General features: G+C 48.4%; 1 protein-coding gene across 3 annotated transcripts in view; it reads left to right on the plus strand.

Annotated features, from left to right (window-relative positions):
• Window positions 1-24,154, plus strand: part of LOC137417028 (synaptotagmin-15) — a 115,297-nt gene that overhangs the window by 79,755 nt on the left and 11,388 nt on the right. The window lies entirely within an intron of this gene.

A 24,154-nucleotide genomic window follows, 5' to 3' on the forward strand; every position in this document is an offset into this window, starting at 1 on the left:
GCTTGTCGACAATTAAAGATCGACGTCCTGAAGCTACGACCGCGTCTTATTTAATCTAACGATTATTTACGGGTGTAATATGTTTTAAATGTTGAAATCACACCTTGGTTTCGTGGCTGGATGAGGTAAGTGGTGTTGGGCAGCAGGAAGATCACCTCGACGTTTAGATGAGCCACGTCCAGGTTCGCGGGGTGGCTAGGAGCGTTGTCGAGGAGCAAGAGAACCTTGTATGCAAAGATTTTTTTTCCAACATGTACCTCTCCACCTGAGAAACGAAACAATTATGGAACCAGTCCAGGAAGATTGCTGCCATCATCCAGGCTTTCCTGCTGGCCCTCCAAAACACGGGTAGAGTTTGCTTGTTCTTGCCCTTGAGAGCACGCGGGTTCAAGGAACGGTACAACATCATGGGATTCAGAATGAAGTCCCCTTTTGCATTTGCACAGAGGAGAAGAGATACCCGGTCCTTGGCAGCCTTGAATCCCGATGCTGTCTCCTTTGAGATGAAAGTTCTCGTGGGCATCTTTTTCCAGAAGAGGCCAGTCTCGTCAGCATTGAGATACCGCCCAGAGCAGGTGTTCTTCTTTTCGATCTGCCTCGCGAGTTGAGCAGGGAACACTTTTGCTGCCTCGTGGTCCGCAGAGGCACGCTCCCCTGTGAACCACACATTTTTCAACAGTACCACTCCTTGAAACGATGGAACCATCCCCTACTTGCAGTTAATGAAGCCACGCTGCTTGTACCATCATCACTCGGCACATCACTCGTACTGACACCACCCGCACCATGCCGGACAGATGATTGTAAATTTGTTTGGCCTTTTCGTGAATGAGAGGTCCACTCAAAGGCATATTCTTCTGGGTGTTGTCCTCGATCCATATGCTGAGAGCCTTCTCCATCCTTTCCATGTGGACAATCCGGACATGGGTGACCACCTTCATACTCAATACAGCACTCGCTAAAATACTCTCATGAAACGCTTTCTCCTTCTTCCGTTTGTAGTGAACGGTGGATTTATTGACACCATAATGCCTGCCCACAGAGGCTGCACTCGCTCCTCTTGAAAGCCGGTTGAGCAGCTCAACTTTCTGGCTCAGGCTCATCACTTTCTTCTGCCTCTCGGTAGTCGACACATTTCTGGCCCTGGTCTTGCGCTTGGGAGCCATGATTGAACGATGAGCAGAGTGAGATTCAAAAACGCAGGTCAAAGCAACGGGATGAGAAGAATGATTGAGATCCAGGACACAGTCCGTTTATGTGGGAATGCGAGCATTAGGGGAAGGTGCGGGAGGGGTGAATACCCTGGATATTTTTTTGTGGGGATGTTATCGGATGATTCCATATTGAGACGATCTGCAAATTTCAACACTAGATTTAATGAAGCATTTGCATTCTATAATTTGTGGGGTTTACATGTTTACGCAGCTGGTGGAACATCCCCCGAAGCGTTTTCATTGTGTAAGATCTCTGATGATGCTTTACCATGAATTGCAAACTGTAATAGATTTAATGAAGCGTTTGCATTCTATAATTCGCGGAGTTGACGTGTTTACACATCTGGTGGGATATCCCATGAAGCTCGCTTATAGTGCGGCTAAAATTTGCGGCCACGAAAGCCATAAAAACACAAAGGACACAGCAGTGAATGTATAAGCAGGTCGTGTGCACAGATCGTAGATGTTTTTTGTGTTTTCCTAGCTGTTTTATGCATGGCTGGTGAAGGATGGGTTTCATAAATAATGTATGTCAAGCTAAATGCCCGTGAATTTTTTTTTTACGCCCCTGAAAGACCGTGAATTCGTGGAACACGGCCGCGAATAGAAAAAAACCCCGCGAATTTGTGGGACACTTTTCTGCTAATAGAGAAACAGGTCGCATTTTATCAACCGCGAATAAGTGGAACCCACGAATAGCGGAACCGCGAATAGTGGAACCACGAATGGCGGGGTCCGACTGTATATTCATATATACAATATATACATATATACAGTATATACACATACATACATATACATACAGACAGTATATACATAGACATACAAAAACATATACACACTACATGATCAAAAGTATGTGGACACCCAAACATCACACATTTATTTCCAAAATCATTAATATAGAGTTGGTCACCCCTTTGCTGCTATAATAGCCTCCACTCTTCTGGGAGGGCTTTCAACAAGACATTGGAACATTGCTGCGGGGATTTGTTTCCAATCAGCCACAAGAGCATGATTGAGGTCGGGCACTGATGTTGGGCAATTAGGCCTGGCTCGCAATCAGCGTTCCAATTCATCCCAAAGGTGTTCAATGGGGTTGAGGTCAGGGCTCTGTGCAGGCCAGTCAAGTTCTTCCACGCCGATCTTGACAAACCATTTCTGTATGGACCTCGCTTTGTGCATGGGTGCATTGTCATTCTGAAACAAGAAAGGGCCTTCCCCAAACTGTTGCCGCAAAATTGGAAGCACACAATCATCTAGAATGTCATTGTATGCTGTAGCATTAAGATTTCCCTTCACTGGAACTAATGGGCCTACCCCGAACAATGAAAAACAGCCCCAGACGATTATTCCTCCTCTACCAAACTTTACAGTTGGCATTATACATTCGGGAAGGTAGCGTTCTCCTGGCATCCGCCAAACCCAGATTCATCCGTCGGACTGCCAGATGGTGATGCGTGATTCATCACTCCAGAGAACACGTTTCCACTGCTCCAGAGTCCAATGGTGGTGAGCTTTACATCACTCCAGCCAACGCTTGGCATTGCACATGGTCATCTTAGGCTGTGTGAGGCTGCTCGGCCTTATATATATATATATATATATATATATATATATATATATATATATATATATATATATATATATATATATATATATATATATATATGTATATATAATCGGGAGATTAAATAAGACGCGGACGTAGCTTCAGGACGGTCGATCTTTAATTCTCGACCAACAAAGATCTTCTTCTTAGTCGTCCCCAAGTTCAGCGGAAGATGACTAAGACGACTAAGACGTTGGGGCCGATGAAGAAGAAGACCTTTGTTGGTCGAAAGCTTGTCGAGAATTAAAGATCGACCATCCTGAAGCTACGTCCGCGTCTTATTTAATCTCCCGATTATTTATTTAATACAAATGAGACGCCCTGCTCGTACTGTGGAGTTTCTACTATTTCTCACAGTTTTATAAATATATATATATATATATATATATATATATATATATATATATATATATATATATATATATATATATATATATAAGTATGTATATATATATATATATATAAGTATGTATATATATATATATATATATATATATATATATATATATATATATATACACATATATATATATATATGTATATATATATATATATACACATATTTTTATATATATATATATATATATATATATATATATATATATATATATATATATATATATATATATATATACACATATTTATATATATATATATATATATATATATATATATATATATATATATATATATATATATATATATACACATATAATAGCCTCACTTATATATATATATATATTTCACGTGACCTCAGACATCTCATGTATACCAGAGATATACATGTATATATATATATATATATATGTATATATACAGTCACGTGAAAAAGTAAGTACACCCCATGTAAAGTTTTGACTTTTTCAACATATTTCAACATACAGCTATTTGATCTTCATTTCAACAATATTGATAGATAAAGGTGATATAATATAACAAATATCATGAAACATTTACATTTTGTAGTCCATTGTATATCCCTGCATATCCCTGCACATCGTAAGAGGCGACTAAGGGTTGGCGTCAGGAAGGGCATCCGGCCGTAAAACATTGCTCCAAACAGGGAACCATGATTGTCATGGGGCCCGCAAGGCTAACCCCCGCTCTGGCGGGGAAAAATGGCCTTGAAACGATCATTCATTCATTCATTCAGTTCATTGTATAATTTAAATAAACATAAATGCAAATTTCGCATGTGGAAAAAGTAAGTACACCCCTTCATTTATCACTACTTCAAATAACTAAAATTAGAATCAGGTGCACCAGCTCAGGTGCAAATGATTAGAACATCGTGAGAGGATCTTGGAGGAACCTGTCTTATTTAAACCTCAGACATTTAGTTTGGTTTTCTCTTTGTTGTTGAAGTGTGTGGCGTCACCATGCCTAGATCAAAAGAGCTCTCTGAGGCCTTCAGAACGAAGGTTATAGATGCCTACGAGTCTGGAAAGGGATTTATAAAGATCTCCAAACAATTTGAAATCAATCATTCGACTGTCTGGAAGATCATCTACAAGTGGAGAGGATTCCAAACAACTGCCAACTTGTTCAGGCCAGGCCGCCCCAGCAAGTTCAGCCCGAGAGCAGACCGCAAGATGCTGAAAGAAGTCTCCAAGAACCCCAGAATGTCATCACGGGATCTACAGGTAGCTCTTGCCACTGTTGATGTCAAAGTGCACGAGTCTACCATTAGAAAGAGGCTGTACAAATTTGATCTACATGGGAGGTGTGCCAGGAGGAAACCTTTGCTGTCCAGAAAGAACATCAGGGCAAGACTAAAGTTTGCCAATGAAGACCGAGGCAAAGACTAGCACTTCTGGAACAATGTGCTCTGGACAGATGAGTCAAAGGTAGAGCTATTTGGCCACAGTACCAGAAGACATGTCAGGCGAAAACCAAAGACAGCATTTGACCACAAGGACCTTATATCAACTGTAAAGCATGGTGGTGGAAATATTATGGTTTGGGGCAGTTTTGCTGCATCAGTGCCTGGGCAACTCACCATCATAGAATCCACTATGAATTCTCCATTGTACCAGAGGGTGCTTGAGGATAATGTGAGGCCATCTGTTGGAAAGTTGAAGCTCAACCGAAGGTGGACCTTGCAACATGACAATGACCCTAAACATACCAGTAAATCCACCAAGGAATGGCCGAAAAGAAAGAAATGGAGGGTTCTGGAATGGCCAAGTCAAAGCCCAGATCTAAATCCCATCGAGATGTTGTGGGGGGATTTGAAACAAGCTGTGCATGCAAGAAATCCCTCAAACATCGCACAGCTGAAAGAATTCTGCACGGAGGAGTGGGTAAAAATTTCTCCCAGTCGATGTTAGAGACTGGTAGACAGTTATAAGAAACGCCTACTTGAGGTTGTTTCTGCCAAAGGGGGCAATACCACCTATTAGAGCCAAGGGTGTACTTACTTTTTCCACATGCGAAATTTGCATTTGTTTATTTAAATTATACAATGGACTACAAAATGTAAATGTTTCATGATATTTGTTATATTATATCACCTTATCTATCAATATTTTTGAAATGAAGATCAAATAGCTGTATGTTGAAATATGTTGAAAAAGTCAAAAATTTACATGGGGTGTACTTACTTTTTCACGTGACTGTATATATACATAATATACAGTATATATATACAGTATGCGATCATTCATATATATATATATATATATATATATATATATATATATATATATATATATATACTATATATATATATATATATATATATATATATATATCTATCTATATATATATATATATATATATATATATATATATATATATATATATATATATATATATATATATATATATATATATATATATATATATATATATATATATATATATCTATATATATATATATACATATATATACATATATATACAGGGGGCTGCAAAAGTAGGTATACAGTAATGAAAAACAAAACATGCACACAAAATGTATTTTATTGATTATACAAGCATATCAATAATAACATATCAATAATAAACATATCAATAATAAACATATTAATCCCTCAAATGTTCAAACTGTTTGCCCCCGGCATTCACACACTCCACTAGTCGAGTGTGGACACCCATGCACACTCTGGCACAAAGGTCTTTATCAGCATCAATTTCCTGGCAAGCCTCCCGTATGAACTGAATCATGGCATCAACAGAACGTGGCTTGCGTGCGAAAACCCTGTCTTTTACACATCCCCAGAAAAAGAAGTCCATAGGGGTGAGATCCGGCGAACGTGGTGGCCAGTCAACGGCTCCCCGACGTCCAATCCACCTGTTGGGAAATTATTTGTCAAGTAGCGCACGCACAGTGAGTGCGAAGTGCGGTGGCACCCCATCCTGCTGAAAGTAGAAGTCGTCCTGCTGCTGTTGTTCGCGTACCTGTGGTATGATTGTATCCGTCAGCATGTTCAGATACACGTGTTGATCGACAGTCCTGTGCAGAATGATAGGTCCAACGACACCTTTGCAGGACAGGCCAGCCCACACTGTCACCCCAGGTTGATTGAGCTGTTGCTCAATCGTGACTTTAGGGTTTTCAGTTGCGTAGTACACACAATTGTGCCGCTTAACGGCACCCGATAGCTTAAAGTTTGCTTCATCGGACCACACGATTTTGCGCAGAATGCTGTCACCCTCTCGTTCCTCGTTCAGGATGGCTTCGCAAAATTGTAAACGCCGATCCGAGTCATCCTCTAATAAACCATGTATCAATCGTGGCACGTACATTTTCAGTCCTGCACGGTGCATCAAAGGACCCAACGATCTGCGTTCAATACCAAATTCAGATGACGCCCTGTTTTTCGATTTCTGAGGGCTCTGGGTAAATGCCAGGGCGACTTGCATTGCATTCTCTGGCGTTGTCACGGTGACTGGTCGACCACTCTTCGGCGAGTTGTGGATAGACCCCGTCCTCTCAAATTTGTCACGTATCCGGTAAATCGTGAGCCTCGCTGGTGGAGGCGATGCAAATATTTCTCGCCACTGCTCTCGCACACGTTCACTATTCTCTGTCTTCCAGTACTGTTTCAAAATCCATTTGCGCTCCTCGTCCGTTGAATTACCAGCCATCGTTAAATTTCCACTTCACCTGCAAATAATAGATGTATTATAGAAAAAATTACGAAAATAAAAATATTAAAAATGGTAATAATGATTTTAATGAATTAAATGAATTCTAGTATTAAATGAATCCGAGCACCACTATTATAATACTGGTAATACTGGTATAATCGTTACTGTATACCTACTTTTGCAGCCCCCTGTATATACAGTGCATTCAGAAAGTATTCAGACCCCACACTTTTTTCACATTTTGTTATGTTCCAGCCTTATGCTGAAATCGTTTAAATTCATTTTTTCCCTCATCAATCTACACTCAATACCCCATAATGACAAAGAGAAAACAGGATTTTAGAAAGCCTTGCAAATTTATTAAAAAGAAAAAACTGAAATATCACATTGATCCTTAACTCAGTACTTAGTTGAAGCACCTTTGGCAGCGATTACAGCCTCGAGTCTTCTTGGGTATGACGTGACAAGCTTTGCACACTTGGATTTGGGGATTTTCTGCCATTCTTCTCTGCAGATCCTCTCAAGCTCTGCCAGGTTGGACGGGGACCGTCGGTGGACAGCCATTTTCAAGTCTCTCCAGAGATGTTCGATTGGGTTCAAGTCAGGGCTCTGGCTGGGCCACTCAAGGACCTTCACAGAGTTGTCCCTCAGCCACTCCTGCATTGTCTGGCTGTGTGCTTAGGGTCATTGTCCTGTTGGAAGGTGAACCTTCGGTCCAGTCTGAGGTCCTGAGGGCTCTGTTTCAGGTTTTCATTAAGGATATCTCTGTACTTTGCTTTGTTCATTGTTCCCTCAACCCTGACCAGTCCCCCAGTCCGTGCTGCTGAAAAACACCCCCACAGCACGATGCTGCCACCACCAATCCACCATGCTTCACCGTTGGGATGGTATTGGGCAGGTGATGAACGGTGCCAGGTTTCCTCCAGACATGACGCTTCGAATTGAGGCCAAACAGTTCAATCTTGGTTTCATCAGACTACAGAATCTTGTTTCTCACAGTCTGAGAGTCCTTTCGGTGCTTTTTTGCAAAACCCAAGCGGGCTTTCATGTGTCTTTCACTGAGGAGAGGCTTAAGTCTGGCCACTCTGCCATAAAGCCCAGATCGGTGGAGTGTTGCAGTGATGGTTGTCCTTCTGGAAGTTTCTCCCATCTCCACACAGGATCTCTGGAGCTCAGCCAGAGTGACCATCGGGTTCTTGGTCACCTCTCTTACCAAGGCCCTTCTCCCCCGATTGCTCAGTTTGGCCGGGTGGCCAGCTCTAGGAAGAGTCCTGGTTGTTCCAAACTTTTTCCATTTAAGAATTATGGAGGCCACTGTGCTCTTGGGAACCTTCAATGCAGCAGAGATTTTTTTTGTAGGCTTCCCCAGATCTGTGCATCGACACAATCCTGTCTCTGAGCTCTGCAGGCAGTTCCTTCGACCTCGTGGCTTGGTTTTTGCTCTGATATGCATCGTCAGCTGTGAGACCTTGTATAGACAGGTGTGTGCCTTTCCAAATCATGTCCAATCAATTGAATTTACCACAGGTGGACTCCAATCAAGGTGTAGAAACATCTCAAAGATGATCAAGAGAAATGGGAGGCACCTGAGCTAAATTTCAAGTGTCATAGCAAAGGGTCTGAATACTTATGTCAATGTGATATTTCAGTTTTTTCTTTTTAATAAATTTGCAAAACTTTCTAAAATCCTGTTTTCTCTTTGTCATTATGGGGTATTGAGTGTAGATTGGTGAGGGAAAAAATGAAATTAAACGATTTCAGCATAAGGCTGCAACATAACAAAATGTGAAAAAAGTGAAGGGGTCTGAATACCTGTTGAATGCACTGTATACATATACATATATATTGTTGCGGATCTCAGCGCCGGCCTTTTCCCCTTACCAAAGGGGGATTAGTCCCCTTGTCTTTGACTGACCGACGGGACCCGGGACCGATGACGTCCTTCCCGGACAGCGCGAAATAGGGTTTTAGGACAAAGAATTCGCTATTACCTAATTACTCGCGCTGCCCAGAAACGAGGAAATAAGCCCCGCCCGAATCACGGGTGTTGGTGGATACGCCGAGCAGTAGCGAACCCGTGATCCGAGCCATTATCAATGACTAGACCCCGATCCAAGCGGTTCTTATTCGTGCCACGCTTACCCAATGATGGAAATCACAGAAGCGGTCGAATTGGAAAAAAGGAAAAACAGAATTTATTCACACTATGTACAATGATGAGAAGAAGAAGACACATTGCAGCCTTAATAACAGTCTTAACTTACTCCCAAGACAAACGGGCCCGTCTCACACACAGGCACTCACACGGGGATTGCAGATGAACAGGTTGTTGGTCACCAGCGCGTCCAGGGATGGCGTCCGGGCAGCTCTCTCTCCGGTCCCCAGCTCGCACCGCGAAGTAGATGAATAGAGATGGCAGGAGCTCTCCGCGTGACGTTGGCGCGCAAGGGATAACACGGGGTGAATGGTAGGGGCTGGCCTCTGGCGGTTACACTGGCAGCTATTGCCGCATTCATTCGCGTGGCTGCATACGTAATAGTTCAATAGGCGCTAACAATGCGCTCTTAAATTCCTTCAAGTCCTTGTGCATAAGTTCTCTCGCCAGTCCTTTCGATACAGCGCAACTCCTTCCAGACCTCCGGGTCAGTCCTCTCAGTCCTGTTCAAGGGCTTTGTGCGAAGGCTTATATAGCCCTGCCCAGCGAACTCTCTGGAACTTTCCAGACGCGCCCTTACCACGCCCTATCACGCCATGCCCTCAGAGCCCTGGTTGGCTGGTGGCCCTTACCGTCATCGCCTCTGACGTGCCCCTCGACACCGCCACACCCCGACCCCGCGCTCCTCCCTCTTCTTAGGCCTACCTCTTGTTACTTGACTAGTTCGAGCGAACAAAGGGCAGCGAATGCTGCTGGCAGCCAAAGCGTAACAAACTGCTGCGGGTAGCCCAAAGCGTAACAGAATTGAGGGATCAGCCAAATGGGGCGTGGGATCGATTATGCCCACAGATGGAATTGGGAGGGTGGCGCAAAAATGAAGGGACTTAAACTCATGGCTTTACACAACGCAGATGTTACTAGGGAAAATGGCCTACTCTCACACACACTATGACATAACTAATACTCTAAGTGGGCCTACATGTTGCTTGTGGACTAACTATGGGGGGCAAACCGTTAACCTTTAATGATGTCATATGTCGGAACTGAGTGGCGTGCTGATGAGGAGGGGAGTGTCGTTGAATCTGAAGGGAAAGGTGTATGCTGCATGTGTGAGAAGTGTTATGATTTATGGGAGCGAGACATGGGTAATGAACGTAGAGCAGCAACGAAGGTTGGAAAGGGTGGAAATGCGAATGGTTCGATGGATGTGCGGAGTATCGTTGAGAGAGAGGAAGACAAAGGATGAATTGCGAAAGATGATGGGAATAGAGCCTGTGATTGATGCTGTGAAGAGGAACAGGTTGAGATGGTTTGGTCATGTGTTGAGGAAGGATGAAAGTGACTGGTTGAGAAGAGTGATGGAAATGAATGTAGAAGGAAGTAGAGGACGGGGAAGACCGAGAAAGACTTGGCTAAAGATGGTGGAAGAAGAAATGCGGGCAAGGGGGTTAACAAGGAGAGATGCAGAAAATAGGGCAAAATGGAGAAGATTGTCATGGGGACCGCAAGGCTAACCCCCGCTCTAGCAGGGAAAATGGCCTTGAAAATGCATGTTGTTGTTGTTGATGATGTCATATGTACAAATCTCAAAACCGTATCACTGCCCCCCTCCTTCGCCAGGCTCGTCCCCGAGCCGAACCCACACAAGTGAGAACGACCGGTTGTGAGCAAGGTTCAGGACTACTCTTTAAACTAAATGTGACACTTAGATGTGGTTCCCCTCTACATTTCATCTAACACCCTGTATGCGACAGTTTTACAACACTAAATATGTCCCACCTACTGCGTTGTGTACTAACTAACAGACTCACACCCACGGCGAACCGAATTGCAGAAAGAATTCTCAAACTATACATAAAGTCGGTGGGGAGCATGTTATTTACAAGACTAAACTAATTATTTACAGTTCTACAACCCAGGACCTGTTCTTTTGTGGGAAAGAAATTTGGAGGAGGGAAAACAGAATGCAATGCACCAATACACCAAAAAAAAATGCACCAAAATGCACAATCACATTTCAAAATAAATGTTGGCTTTTGCTGCTTGGCTGCTGCTGGGCTGCTGCTGGGCTGCTGCATCTTGCGTCTTCCTGCTTCGTCTTCGGTGTGCCATAATAAAAAAACTTGAAGTCTTCTTTCCTGACACACCGGAATAAAAAAATGGACAAACCGTGTCCGTTTTTATTTGCAGGGTCAATCTTAGGTGGTCCGTCTGCATGACATTGACGCCACTTAGAACCAGTGGTCCGCAGGGCAAGATAACGTTTGCAGCAAATGTCTGCTCAGCAAAGGTGCCAGGCCACAGAAGTGTGGTCCATACGGTGTATTGGTGCAGCAACAGGTAGCAGGTGTGCCGCACAAGTGTAGCAACGTGCCGCAGCACAGCTCAGTGTTCCTGCACACTCCCCCCGGAAAAAAAAATGGGTCCATGGGTGGGGAGGAAAGACAAAGCAGAGTTAGCAGAGGAAAGGGCACAAAGGTACACATAATGCAAGGCAATGTAACATGAGGGGCGCGGGAGAGCGAGCAGAGAAAGCTCGTCCCGAACCGTTCGTAACCCCCATGTCAGCCTACACTACCCTTGCCCCTCCCCGTATTCACAATTTACAAATTCGTCACTGGAATGGATGGAATTACACACATTGTCCCATTCTGTCGGGATGCGTCTCACCATCCAAATTATTGCAAAACCTGGTGTGGAGTTCCGTCTCCCTTGGTGAGTGGATGCGGATGGTGTGAAGAGATTCTCATCCTAACTATAATCTAATTACATTAATTCCTTTAAACTACCCGGGGTCTTGCCCTGCCAATTGGCATCTTTAAACTATGTGGTTCTAAAAACCAATTCCCATTGACCCACCCTGTGGTGCCATCCAAATTTGGGTCTCACTCCCCAATTTTTCCTACTGTGCCCTCGCACAATTTCGGGGCTGGGTCGTGTGGCTCTACTAGCAGGTCTATCTACCTGCGCACCTCCGCCACTGAAGTCGCCACCCGAGCGTACCATGCTCCTTGCGACTATCCTAAATCGGGGAAGGCCCCTCTCCTGGCTCTCTCACCCCTCTGATGCCCTCTCTGGCATTGGGCTACCCGGGTCCTCTCCTAGGATCCTCGGGCCCCACTGAACACTACTCTGAATCTAACTGGCTCCCAGAGCTTACCTGCGGCCTCACCTGGCTGACAGACTACTAGTGGCGGAGTGCCCCAATAACCATACGCACCAGCAAAGCCCACACGCCCAGCCATTCTACAGACTCATGCAACCCATCCAAAGCAATACCTTGCCACTACCTGCACCACAGGTGTCAATATCCAACAATTTACCTAAACCCTCGACCTAACTTTTAAACTACCCTCCCCGGGTATTTGTGAAGGGGTCCATCTCCCCCCATTCACTCCTTCGCACCATGTACTCCACACCACTCACTCCACACACCTGTTCTCCACTTGCTCCCCATGCAAGTCAATTTACTCAACACCATTCCACTTGTCCTCAATACACCACTTATACACTTTTACACACACACAGCATCATCTAACTAACTACTTCCCTCTAATACTCGTGCTTTCCTGTCTTCCCTTACACGAAGCACTTCCCTCGTCATTATCATCCATCTAATCTCTCTACGTCCCCTCTACTGGTACAAAAGTCACTACTTAAATCTCATGTCTCCTATTGTCATCTCTAAATCCCTATCAATATCCTAGCCCACCCTCGGCGAGCTTTCACTGCCATCCCCATAGTCTAGAGCTCATGTGCCCCAAAAAGTGAGGGATGGTACATCTACCATCCCTCTACATCGGACGCTATTCTTTGACACGATCACCCCCCCCCCTCCCCCCCAGTCCTCTGCACTATGAGCCTCCGTCATTAGAGGTACTGGGTCCTGCCTCGGCCTCTAAAGCCGAGGCGATCCATGAGGGTGCCTCCTCGCCAGTGTAGGATCCGGCGTGGACGATCCGAGGGAGGGCTCGTGGCCCCATTTTGATCTTTATGACCACGTCACAAATTTGTGCCAGGACGACCCTCGGGCCTTGCCAGAGTGAGGTGAGTTTGGGACACCTACCCTCCCGCCTCCGGGGATTGAAGAACCAAATCTTCATCCCCGGAGCGTACTGACTCCCCTGGCTCCGGTCGTCGTACCTGCGCTTCATCTTGGCCCCCGCCAGCTGGAGCTGGCGGCGGGCGAAGGCATGGACCCTCTCCATGCCTTCCTCCAGGTGACGTGCATAGCCCTCCCCCGGCGGTCTATCAGTGGTCTCTGGCACGGGACCGCACAGCAGGTCGGTGGGAGCCCGCAACTCCCGCCCATACATAAGCAACGCTGGGCTGCATGCGGTGGCCCCATGCTGGCTGGTTCGGTAGGCCATTAACAAATACGGGAGATGTTCGTCCCCGTCGTCCTGACGGGTGGTGGTAAACATTGGCAATTGTTGAACCAGGGTTCGGTTGAACCTTTCCACCATCCCGTCAGATTGTGGTCTTAAGGGCGTTGTTCTAGTTTTCCTAATTGACAGGAGTCTGCACACATCTTTTAACAATTCGATTTCAAAATTTCGACCCTGGTCGGTGTGCAGCTCCTCTGGAATCCCATGCCGACATACAAATCCTTCCACGAAGGCCTGTGCCACCACCCCAGCTTCTTGGTTGGGGAGTGCATAGGCCTCCGGCCACTTGGTGAAATAGTCCATTACAGGCAGTCCCCGGGTTACGAACGCCCGACTTACGAACGCCCGTACTTACGAACTGACCTCCGTAAAGCCTATTATTTAAAAAGTAGTTTTTTTTTTTCTTTGTTTTTTTTTTTTTGTATACAGAATAGAGGTTCGTGAAAGAGCTAACATTTATCACACAGAAAAAAAAAATCAAACAGACACACAAAGTATATAATAAGGGGAGTGGTAGACAAGAGAAATATGAGAAAAGCTCTGCTCAAGCCACCCTTCATGTTTACTTTAAGAAAATTGACCAGACCAGGTCCATCCTCTCCAGCACCAGGTCCATCCTCTCCAACACCAGGTCCATCCTCTCCAACACCAGGTCCATCCTCTCCAACACCAGGTCCATCCTCTCCAACACCAGGTCCATCCTCTCCAGCACCAGGTCCATCCTCTCCAGCACCAGGTCCGTCCTCTCCAACACCAGGTCCGTCCTCTCCAGCACCAGGTCCGTCCTCTCCAGCACCAGGTCCGTCCTCTCCAGCACCAGGTCCGTCCTCTCCAGCACCAGGTCCGTCCTCTCCAGCACCAGGTCCGTCCTCTCCAGCACCAGGTCCGTCCTCTCCAGCACCAGGTCCGTCCTCTCCAGCACCAGGTCCGTCCTCTCCAGCACCAGGTCCGTCCTCTCCAGCACCAGGTCCGTCCTCTCCAGCACCAGGTCCGTCCTCTCCAGCACCAGGTCCGTCCTCTCCAGCACCAGGTCCGTCCTCTCCAGCACCAGGTCCGTCCTCTCCAGCACCAGGTCCGTCCTCTCCAGCACCAGGTCCGTCCTCTCCAGCACCAGGTCCGTCCTCTCCAGCACCAGGTCCGTCCTCTCCAGCACCAGGTCCGTCCTCTCCAGCACCAGGTCCGTCCTCTCCAGCACCAGGTCCGTCCTCTCCAGCACCAGGTCCGTCCTCTCCAGCACCAGGTCCGTCCTCTCCAGCACCAGGTCCGTCCTCTCCAGCACCAGGTCCGTCCTCTCCAGCACCAGGTCCGTCCTCTCCAGCACCAGGTCCGTCCTCTCCAGCACCAGGTCCGTCCTCTCCAGCACCAGGTCGGTCCTCTCCAGCACCAGGTCCGTCCTCTCCAGCACCAGGTCCATCCTCTCCAGCACCAGGTCCATCCTCTCCAGCACCAGGTCCATCCTCTCCAGCACCAGGTCCATCCTCTCCAGCACCAGGTCCATCCTCTCCAGCACCAGGTCCATCCTCTCCAGCACCAGGTCCATCCTCTCCAGCACCAGGTCCATCCTCTCCAGCACCAGGTCCATCCTCTCCAGCACCAGGTCCATCCTCTCCAGCACCAGGTCCATCCTCTCCAGCACCAGGTCCATCCTCTCCAGCACCAGGTCCATCCTCTCCAGCACCAGGTCCATCCTCTCCAGCACCAGGTCCATCCTCTCCAGCACCAGGTCCATCCTCTCCAGCACCAGGTCCATCCTCTCCAGCACCAGGTCCATCCTCTCCAGCACCAGGTCCATCCTCTCCAGCACCAGGTCCATCCTCTCCAGCACCAGGTCCATCCTCTCCAGCACCAGGTCCATCCTCTCCAGCACCAGGTCCATCCTCTCCAGCACCAGGTCCATCCTCTCCAGCACCAGGTCCATCCTCTCCAGCACCAGGTCCATCCTCTCCAACACCAGGTCCATCCTCTCCAACACCAGGTCCATCCTCTCCAGCACCAGGTCCATCCTCTCCAGCACCAGGTCCATCCTCTCCAGCACCAGGTCCATCCTCTCCAGCACCAGGTCCATCCTCTCCAGCACCAGGTCCATCCTCTCCAGCACCAGGTCCATCCTCTCCAGCACCAGGTCCATCCTCTCCAGCACCAGGTCCATCCTCTCCAACACCAGGCCCATCATCTCGTAGAGATATATCAAGGTATGTTCGTTTCAAGGTTTGCAAGACATCATTTGGAACGAGAGTAAGTGTTAACCTTTAACCATTATCTTTTCTTTTCTATCTAAACAGTTTAAGAAATGTTTCTTTCATGTTTTTTATACCTAAAAATGTTTTAGGTAAAATATATACTATATACTAAGACAAACATTTGACTAATTGACACTAGATGTGAACCTTACGTAACTGTTCCGACTTACATACAAATTCGACTTACAGACAGGCTTAAAAACGGAACTCGTTCGTAACCCGGGGACTGCCTATACAACGAGGATGTACTTGTTACCTTGGCGGGTGCGGGGCAGCAGTCCTAGAATATCCATAGCCACCCACTCAAGGGGGGCCCCCACCTGGTGTAATTGAAGGGGGGTCCTCATCCTCCGTGCTGGTCCCTTTTTAGCAGTACAGGCGTCGCATCTCCGACACCAGTCCTGTATATCGCGCCCCATGTTTACCCAATAGAACCTCTGGCGGACCCGAGATGTTGTCTTTGTCCTGCCCAAATGGCCGCCGGGGTGGGTACCATGCACCTGCTGTAATATTGTGTTCTTGAATTTGTCTGGGACTATCACCAGCCAGGAAGTTCTCTCAGAAGAGAGAGGTCTTTTTAGAGGGGAGTCTTTGAGAGAGGTCTTCTCTCTTTTTAGAGAGAAGAAGAGAGGTCTTCTTCTCTCAGAAGAGGTCTTTTTATATATTTTGTTTGTCTGGTTGATTTGTTTGTGAAGTAAATGTTAGCTCTTTCACAAGCCTCGATTCAGTATACAAAAAAAAAAAGAAAAAAAAAAAAAGAGGAAATCTCTACCCATTTGCGATACAAGATGTTACCTTTAAATTCCAGGGTTTGCCACTGAGCCCAATATGCCTTTGTTGGCACCCCGAGGGGCGTGACCTCTTCCCCATTATGTCTTCTCCCTAATCAAACCCATTCGTACACCGGTCCCAGTACGGGATCCTCCTGCTGGGCCGTGCTCCAAGCCAAAGTTCCAAATTCTTCATCGGCGGTTAGTGGCAAGATTGGCCCTCTCACCCGGGTTGCACGGACTACGAGGGTAGGGGTAGAGTCTGCCAATTGCTCCCTCTCCTCGTGTCTCACACAAAATTTACAGTTTTCCCCCAAACAAGGGCGTCGAGAGAGTGCATCGGCATTCCCATGGGCCTTTCCCCGGCCCTATGGGTCACACTAAAATCGTACTGCTGCAACCTTTCCAACCACCTTGCAATTTGGCCCTCAGGTTTCTTGAACCGGAGGAGCCATTGCAGGGAGGAATGGTCAGTTCGAACCAGAAATTTCTGCCCGTATAAGTACAGATGGAAATGGCTCATGGCAGCCAGCATAGCCAATAACTCTTTACGAGTGACGCAATAATTTCGCTCGGGCCTACTCATGGCCCGACTATAATACGCGATCACTCTCTCCACACCCCCCTGTGTCTGGGACAAAACCACGCCCAATCCTTCCTGGCTTGCATCCGTGTCCAGGGTAAATGTCCCGTCACTAGTGGGGTACGCTAGAATGGGTGCGGATGTCAAACACCCCTTCAATGCTAGGAAGGCGTCTTGGCACTCCCTTGTCGAATTAAATCTCGTCCCCTTCTCCGTAAGCCGGTGAAGGGGCCGGGCCAACTCTGCAAATTTTGCCACAAAACGCCGGTAGTAGGAGCAGAGTCCCAAAAATCCCCGCACCTCCTTGATGGTACGTGGTGCGGGCCACTCCTCTACCGCTGTAATTTTGCCTGGGTCTGTTTTTACCCCCTCGCGACCAATGACGTGACCTAGATAGGCCACCTCTCCAGCAAACAAAGTGCACTTACTCGGGCTCAGCTTTAACCCTGCCTGTCTGAGGCACCCAAACACCTGGTCCAAATTAGCTATGGCTTGGGGGAATGTTTTAGCATGCACCAGGACGTCATCCAGGTACACCAGGCATGACTGCCATGGCATGCCGCCCAGTACATGCTTCATCAATCGTTCAAAGGTGGCGTGGGCGTTACACAAACCAAACGGCATCACAGTGAAATGATACAGCCCCTTACCTGTGGAAAATGCCATTTTCTCCTTCCCTGCCCTATCCATCTCCACCTGCCAATGCCCACTCTTGAGGCCCAAGGTTGAGAACCAATTTGAGCCCGCAACGGCATCGAGGGTATCGTCATTTCTTGGCAGGGGCTATGAGTCTTTGAGTGTCACGTTGTTCAGTTGGCGATAGTCCACGCAGAAACGTGTGGTCCCATCTTTTTTTTTGACCAACACAACAGGTGACATCCAAGGACTTCCCGAGGGCTCGAAGATATCTGCATCGAGCATCTTTTCTACCTGCTCATCAGCCTCCTCCCTCTTGCTCCAAGGGAGCCGTCGGGCGGGCTGACGAATAGGACGGGCCTCACCGGTGTGGATCTGATGTTTCACCAGGCCCGTACGTCCAATATCCTTGGAGGACAAGAAGATGTCCAAATGGGTTTCAATCAATTTGTGTAAGGCCTCCCTCTGGGTTTCCTCCAACTCTACGCTACTTCGATTTACCATCTCACAAATGGGATCGGGCCAATTCCTATCATTTCCTAGGGACTCCCTCCGGGGCCGGCTCGGCTGGATGTTCTCACCCCTCACTGCCGCGACTTCATTAACTGGGGTGCAGCCGGCTATCTTCGTCTCCCGTCCTATAGTGCATGGTTCTGTACTAATATTAATTACTCGGACGGCCACCACCGGCCCGTCCGTTTTTACGAGGGTGCAGCCCACGACTAAACCCGGGATGGACTGCGCTGCCACCGGTTCGACCAGGCCGCAGGACTCCTGCCATGTTGGGCGAGCTAGCCATTGGGCCGGCACTATTGCCTCGGCCCTTGGGGGAATGGTCACGGCCTCAGAAGCCTCCAGCTCCGTCCTTTCGACCGTGCTCACCCCTCCCAATGGCAGCTCATCTACTCCCACTTGCAGGGTCCCCCGGCAAAAATTTATTTTACAACCGCTGGCAGTCAACAAATCCAACCCGATTAGGCATGGGTCGCACACTTCTGCCACCCAAACTTCTATCTCCCTCTTTACCGACCCCAACTTGAGGGTTACAAAACCACGCCCTATGATGGGGGCCGTTACCCCAGTAGCCAGCTGCAAACTATGATTTTCCAGATACTGGATTTTATCCCAGCCGTCTGCACTCGAATTAAGGATCACAGGGCTGATGATCGTGGCGCTACCTCCTGTGTCCACTACGGCGTCTACCCCCACGCCGGCAATTTTGCACCGAATTGTCAAGCTACCTGTACCAATTTGGCCACAATAGATGACCTGTCGCGTCAATGAGGGCTCTTCTCCATCCCCTACTACCGAACACGGCCCTGCATGCTCGGCACATATTCGTTTCCCGGGCCCTGGCGGGGGGGTGTCTGGGGTCGGCTAGTCCGACCCGTTTGAGGCGGAGTTGATGGTCCCGGCTGTCGGGGTCCGTCCCGGCACGGGGCTCGACACTCCCACGCACGGTGACCCAGCCGGCTACAATTAAAGCACCTCACCTGGTAAGGTGCTTGCCTCCGGAATTCCAAATTGCCCCCCCCTGTAGGTCCTAATTGGGGCATTTGTCCGTGGACTACCGTGTGCCACCTCCGGAGCCGCCTGCCATGGTCCAGATCCCGCTAGGCGCTGGTCCACCAGCCTTCGGACCATGCTTTCCAGGTCAGGGCCCCTTTTGGGGGCGGACCCTCTCAGGGGGCCGCCACCAGCCACGGGCCCTACCTGTCGCACCGCCACTTTGTGGCGCTCGCTTCCCAATGGGCCGCAGCGTCGGCCGCCTGGCTCAAGGTCCGCGGGCGCCACATGGCGAGCTGTTGCTGAAGCTCGGGGTCTGGGAAGGCCTGGATAAAATGGTCCAGCGCCAGGCTTTCCTGGGAGGTCACGGCCATGTCTGTGTGTGTGATTTCCACTGCGCGCGAATGTCGTACACGAGCTCTCCGATGGTCTCCTGGGGCTTCCGTTTTTGCACCGCGAGCTGAGCTTTAAAAAGCTCGCTCTGCTGTTCTACGCCAAATCGGTTAATTAGGGCCGCACAGAGATCTGGCAGGGTGATAGCACCCGGTGGTAAGGCCGACAGAACCTTCGCCGCCGTGCCGCGCAGTGCCCCCACAAGGTGTACCCCACCTTCGTCCGGATTTCAACCGTTGCCCCTACACACATGGTCGAATTGCGCCAGGTACGCCCTCAAATCACTCTTGCCGTCATACGGCGCGAGTGGAACCTTATGGCCGCCCTAAGGCCGGACCCCATGCGTCGCTCCCTGCAGAATTTAAGCGGGGCCGAACCGTTCGGGCCCCCACATTACACTACTCCCTGGGGACTCGCGTGCATCCCCAGTCCCTCTAAAGACTACCCCGGTCGGTGTCGATGTTTGGGTCGCCTCGTTGCAACCCGCTACCCATTCCATACTCGCACACCCCGGCCCACCAACACCTCTCGCACTCCCTATGGTCGGACATCCCTGTGCAGATTCTCTCTCCACGCACTCCGGAACAGTCGCACACCTTACCATCGGCCTCTCACGAACGCCCCGGTCGATGCCAACTCCCAAGCTCGGCGAACCTCCCCTCACACCATACACATTTCCGATATTATCGCCACTCACCTCGGCGCTTCTTCCTCTTCGCTTCTCCTCCGCCACCTGCAAACTCTTTATTTGGTTAGCGAGCACGTCATCACGATGTGAACACAGACCTTGCACATACTCCATCACCTCCTCCTTTATTTCATTTTTAGTCTCCCTCCGTCTCTTTTTAATTTCACTCACCCCTTCTTCTACCTCCTCTAACTTTTGTTTCACCTCTTCTATTTCCCGGTGCACCCCTACAATTTCTTCTTCTAAGGCCACCTTGGTCGTCTCTATATGGGTCCTGAATTCTCGTTCCCTTGTCCCCAACGTCTCTACCACGTCATCCAACCTCTTTGTCAACCCTTCGTGTACCATTTGACATTCCTTCTTTGTCACTATTAATTCTTCCTTTATTTCCCTCTGTGCTGCTTTCAGCCCCCCTATCACGTCCGTGTTCTAACCCACTTGCTCCCTTAACTTCCGCTGTCCCACCATCAGCTTCTTGGCCCCCCATTTCCTTCAATTGGCCCCCCATTTTTTTCCAATCTATTTAACCCGTCTTTCATTTCCCGGGTGGTTTTTGTCCCCCACTACTTTCAATTGGTTAGTTTGCGCAATGCGCATCCATCTTTTTTTCTTGGATGTCCATTCTCCCATTTATTTTATTTATGTCATTCTTTTGGGCGCCCATCATTTCTTTCGTTTCCCGGGTTTCGTTTTTTATTTCCTTTATTTGAGCCAGAAATAGTTGCATGTACCTCGGCATCGCGGGCTCGGCTTCCGCCGCAACGTGCGAGGCACCGCCATTTTCTACCCCTGCTACCTCTACTGCTGTACCCTCCTCAATTGTCTCTTCCATTTCTTCCAATTATTCCCGGGGGTCCTGGGTTATTAATTCTTCTCCCTCTACCTCATCATTTACCCCACCGGCATCCGACCGCTTTGGCTAGCCATGGCACGAATTTAATTTAGATGTTACAAAACTAAATTTCGGTCGCTCGTAATTTGAGTGCGTTAAGCGCACTTCGGGTCCCAATCCCACCCCTGACACCAATTGTTGCGGATCTCAGCGCCGGCCTTTTCCCCTTACCAAGGGGGGATTATTCCCCTTGTCTTTGACTGACCGACGGGACCCGGGACCGATGACGTCCTTCCCGGACAGCGCGAAATAGGGTTTTAGGACTAAGAAGGCTCCTGGACTAATCAGGTAACTGGACTAATTAGTAACCTGGACTAATTTTAGGACTAATTAGGTAACTATTACCTAATTACTCGCGCTGCCAAGAAATGAGGAAATAAGCCCAGCCCGAATCACGGGTTTTGGTGGGTACGCCGAGCGGTAGCGAACCCGTGATCCGAGCCGTTATCAATGACTAGACCCCGATCCAAGCGGTTCTTATTCGTGCCACGCTTACCAAATGATGGAAATCACAGAAGTGGTCGAATTGGAAGAAAGGAAAAACAGAATTTATTCACACTATGTACAATGATGAGAAGAAGAAGACACAGTGCAGCCTTAATAACGGTCTTAACTTACTCCCAAGACAAACGGGCCCGTCTCACACACAGACACTCACACGGGGATTGCAGATGAACAGGTTGTTGGTCACCAGCGCATCCAGCGATGGCGTCCGGGCAGCTCTCTCTCCGGTCCCCAGCTCGCACCGCGAAGTAGATGAATAGAGACGGCAGGAGCTCTCCACGTGTCGTTAGCGCGCACGGGATAACACGGGGCGAACGGTAGGGGCTGGGCTCTGGCGGTTACACTGGCGGCTATTGCCGCGTTCACTCATGCGGCTGCATACGTAATAGTTCAATAGGCACTAACAATGCGCTCTTCAATTCCTTCAAGTCCTCATGCATAAGTTCTCTCGCGAGTCCTTTTGATACAGCGCAACTCCTTCCAGACCTCCGGGTCAGTCCTCTCAGTCCTGTTCAAGGGCTTTGTGCGAAGGCTTATATAGCCCTGCCCAGCGAACTCTCTGGAACTTTCCAGACGCGCCCTTACCACGCCCTATCACGCCATGCCCTCAGAGCCCTGGTTGGCTGGTGGCCCTTACCGTCATCGCCTCTGACGTGCCCCACGACGCCGCCACACCCCGGCCCTGCGGTCCTCCATCTTCTTAGGCCTACCTCGTGTTACTTGACTAGTTCAAGCGAACAAAGGGCAGCGAATGCTGATGGCAGCCAAAGCGTAATAAACTGCTGCGGGTAGCCCAAAGCGTAACAGAATTGAGGGATCAGCCAAATGGGGCGCGGGATCGATTATGCCCATAGATGGAATTGGGAGGGTGGCGCAAAAATGAAGGGACCTAAACTCATGGCTTTACACAATGCAGTTGTTACTCGGGAAAATGGCCTACTCTCACACATACTATGACATAACAAATATTCTAAGTGGGCCTACGTTGTTGCTTGTGGACTAACTATGGGGGGCAAACCTTTAACCTTTAATGATGTCATATGTACAAATCTCAAAACCGTATCAATATATATATATATATATATATATATATATATATATAACACAGTTTGTGTGTGTGTGTGTGTGTGTGTGTGTGTAATGTTACCGATAGACTCCTAAACGGAGGCTCACGTGCTTGATGTTTGGCATAGACATGGCCATTGAGCCTGGGAAGAACATGGCCTACCTCAAAAAATTTATTTCATAATATTTCTTTACCATATTTTTACCTCAGCGCATTTCAGCGAGGAATATTATACACGGAATCTGAGCCGGTGGCAGAGCAGCGCGCTGATTCGCTCAGAGTGATCACGTGATGTTCCAACCTTGCCGCCATAATCTCACAGTTACGCGTTCGCACGTAATTCAGAGCGAAAAGCGATTGCGTTTTTTCACATTTCAGCGAGAAGCATTGCCATTCACACCACATAGGTTTTTTTTTCTTTCATCTTTAGATCCATATTTTTAGCCATAATGTAGCAGACGTAGCGTAACGTAGCATAGCTAACGTAGCGTTAGCATAACGTAGCATAGCGTAGCGATCCTCGCTCAGGATCTTCGTCAGGTTCGCGAGCGAGTTAGCCAAAACGTAAAAGTGAAAATATATCGAATGACCATTGCCATTCACACCACATAGGTTTTTTTTTTCTTTCATCTTTAGATCCATATTTTTTGCCATAACGTAGCGCATTATGGCTCGCTCGAGCTCGAGTTAGCCAATCACCTGGGAGCATGAGGCCACGTTGGCCACACCCACGACACGACGCAGAGTTGCAATCTTGACGAAGACTGACTGTGATAAAGGCAATGGCACCGAAGAAAAGAAATTTGTCGCGTTCAACCTCCCGAGCAAGGAAAATCGCTGATCGGAGACTCCATGAAACCGATGAAGATACGTTTCACCATCGACAAGCCAATCAAGAACGTGTCTCTAGATTCAGACAGCAAGAGACAGAAGATGAGAGAACGGCATGTCTAAACGCCAATCAACAACGTCTGGTGAGGGCCAGACAGCGAGAGACAGAAGATGAGACAAACTGTATTTCAAACAAACTGTATTTCCCATCTACACGGCCATGTATTCCTATTAACGTTATGTAAAGTACATAAATTGTGTGGATTACATCATTTGTGGATGTGATCAATTGCCAGTAACCATCTATATCCCTCCCCTCCCCTTCCCTTCCCTCCTCCCCTCCCCTTCCCTCCTCCCCTCCCCTCCTCCCCTCCCCTTCCCTCCTCCCCTCCCCTCCTCCCCCTCCCTTTCCCCCCTACCCCTCCCTTTCCCCCCCCACCCCTTCCCCTTCCCCCTCCCCACCCCTTCCCCCTCCCCCTCCCTTCCCCCTCCTCCTCCCTTCCCCCTCCCCCTCCCTTCCCCCTCCCCCTCCCTTCCCCCTCCACCCTTCCCCCTCCCCTTCCCCCCTCTCCTCCCCTCCC

This window comes from Myxine glutinosa, chromosome 8, assembly GCF_964187855.1.
Source record: "Myxine glutinosa chromosome 8, kmMyxGlut1.1, whole genome shotgun sequence".
NCBI lineage: Eukaryota > Metazoa > Chordata > Myxini > Myxiniformes > Myxinidae > Myxine > Myxine glutinosa.